Source organism: Triticum aestivum, chromosome 5B (genome assembly GCF_018294505.1).
Source record: "Triticum aestivum cultivar Chinese Spring chromosome 5B, IWGSC CS RefSeq v2.1, whole genome shotgun sequence".
Classification (NCBI taxonomy): Eukaryota; Viridiplantae; Streptophyta; class Magnoliopsida; order Poales; family Poaceae; genus Triticum; species Triticum aestivum.
Window position 1 is genome coordinate 22,267,474 of NC_057807.1, and position 2,608 is coordinate 22,270,081.

Consider the following 2,608-nt stretch of genomic DNA (forward strand, 5'->3'; position numbering starts at 1 on the left):
TTAGCGCCGGTGGCCGAAAATCGGCCCAGTTGCGCCCTCGGATCTTGTTTAGCGCCGGTTTGGGTGAAATACAGAGCCGGTGATCCTGCCCTGAACCCAAGCGGCCGGGTGTTGCCTGGGCGCGCCGGCACAAGCGAAAAGTGGCGTGGGACCGCTCTGTCGGCGACTGAAGCCCTTTTTCCTACCGTTTTCTCCCGCTTCCCCCCTAGGCTCCCCTCTCTTCTCCATTCCTTCCGCCAAACCCTCGCCTCCTCCCTACCCTTCCGCTCGCCATGCCGCTGAAAAAGTACGTGATGCCGCGCGTCGCGATGGATCCCACAACCGCCATCGCCGCCGCCACCCAGCCGAAGCAAAGGAAGCCGAGGGCGCCGCTTTCCAAGCCCCCCGGCATGAGCAACGCCGAGTGGAAGGCGGATGTGGAGCGCTGGGAGGCCGTCAACGCCGCAGGCGCAACAGGGCCAAGAAGGCCAGGGAAAAAGCGGCGCAAGCTGCGGCTGCGGCGACAGCCGAACAAGCGGAGGCGGCGCGCGCGGCGATGATGAATCCACCTGGTGGGCACCCGTACGCAGCCTGGAGGCAGCAAAGTGTCGGCTCTCCGGCCGGGTTCTCGTCGTCGTCGCACCCATGGAGCACGTCGTCGCCGGGCTATGCCGATGGGGACGCCCGTGCGTGCGCTCTTTCGCTGTGTGCGCGCTGTGCGCGCGCCGTGCACGCCGACTGATGTTCTTTCCTTCGGCGCAGCTGCTATGCATGCTCGCCATGTTCTGCGATGATAACAGCGACGCAGAGTTCAAGTACCACCACGTCTTCAAGCGGATCGACAAGTGCGAGAAATGGGCGGCCGTCCGACACACCCTCGCCAAAGCCAAAGAGACGTACAAGCCGGACGCGCCGATCGTGGGCGCGGCCGACGGGTGCCCGGACGGCAATAAACGTGCCAAGAAGGCAAAATACGCCGAGTCGGCTGCCGCGCGCATGCAAGAGTCCATCGAATACTGCCTCGCCGACGCCAAGACCAGGGCCGCCCAGCAAGAAGAGAAAACCGAGGCGAGGTGGGTTGTTTTGATGACGAACAACACCGTCAAACACGACTTGCTCCAGACCAACGCCGCCGCGAAACTCAAAGCTCAAGATGCCAAGAAGAGGAATAACGACCTCGCCTTCTTGATGGGCGGCGCTGACATGCTCCAGAGCGGCAACGAGAAGCTCAAGGCGTGGTTCTTGGCGGAGCACGGCTTCATCCTGAACCAGATACCGGCGACGCCGCCGCCCAGCCCGCCGGCTCATGACGATGCCTCCGCGACGCCCAGCCCCATCGACGATGCCTCCGCCGTACCCAGCAGCACAGAAGCCGCGCGGACCAGCCCGGAAGCCGCGCCGACTCCTTCCAGCCCGCGTACGCCGCCGCCGACGCCGCCGGAGGTTGAGCTTGACGTTTGATGTACACCTTCCGCGTCCTTCCTTTTCTGTACGCCGAACTACTGCGTGTCCTTTTATTTGATTGCCGAACTGTGGCACCGAATCGCGAACTATTGCGATGATCGCCGATTTGTTGTTTCTTTGAGCGGGAATGATGGAGTTCGAATATGGGGCGCCTTGGGGGGCGGCACCTGGGGGCGTGGCTGGGGAAAAACGAACCCCAGGGACCGATCTAGCGTCGGCTCGTCCCCCAGGCCGCTTTTTTTCGGCACCCTGAGGGGCCGAACGGATGGAGATGCTCTTAGAGCCCCTTTGTGCGAACCTCTGAACTCCACCTCCGGTCATGGGCCCTCGCCTCGACACGGTCCTAACTGCCACGCTATTGCCGGTCGATAGTTAACGTTGCGTCTGGTGTGTGGTGGCTACGACTCGTTCAGAATAACTGATTACTAGATCAGGATCGCGCCTGGCGCGAGGGTGCCGATCAAAGCATTTTGCCGAAGCACGTAATACTATGTCAGTAGGAAACCTGGTATAGCATTTGCACTTATACAGAATCAAGCTCAGTGCGTACATACGACCACGGAAGCGCGCCTTGGCGCGTGCTGCCCATCCAAGCCTCGTGACCCAGTGTGTATAAATCTTGTACATCAAGAGAAAATTACAAAATTCGTGTATAAATCTTGTACATTCAAAGAAAATTACAACACTCTTTTAGGACTAATCACAAACAGTAGAGATATATGCTAAAAACATGGTAAGCTGAGGATACTAAGTCAATAGGGTAATTAATTTTGCAAGCACATCACAAAATTTGTTTCAAAAAGCCAGATTGGCAGTGCCAGATAAGACAACTGGTTCGCATCAAGTTCAGTACAAAGCAAAAAGATTCAGGAACCATGCATCATCTACAACATAATATAACTAAAATAGAATTTTTTTTACCTATAGTCCATTTCCTTATTTATAAGAGATACACAGAGCAAATAGTCTCATATCTTCAGTTGCGCGACAAAATAAAAGAAGATTCATGTACATATCAAAACTAAGATTCTCCAAATACCATCTCTCGGTCATGAAATATATTCTTCAGTTGCACACCAATAGTTGCCATTCCAGGATAATTTCAAATCCAGTCTTCCACATACCCTTTGTCCAAGACCAAAAGAAGTGCACAAATGGTGAGCGT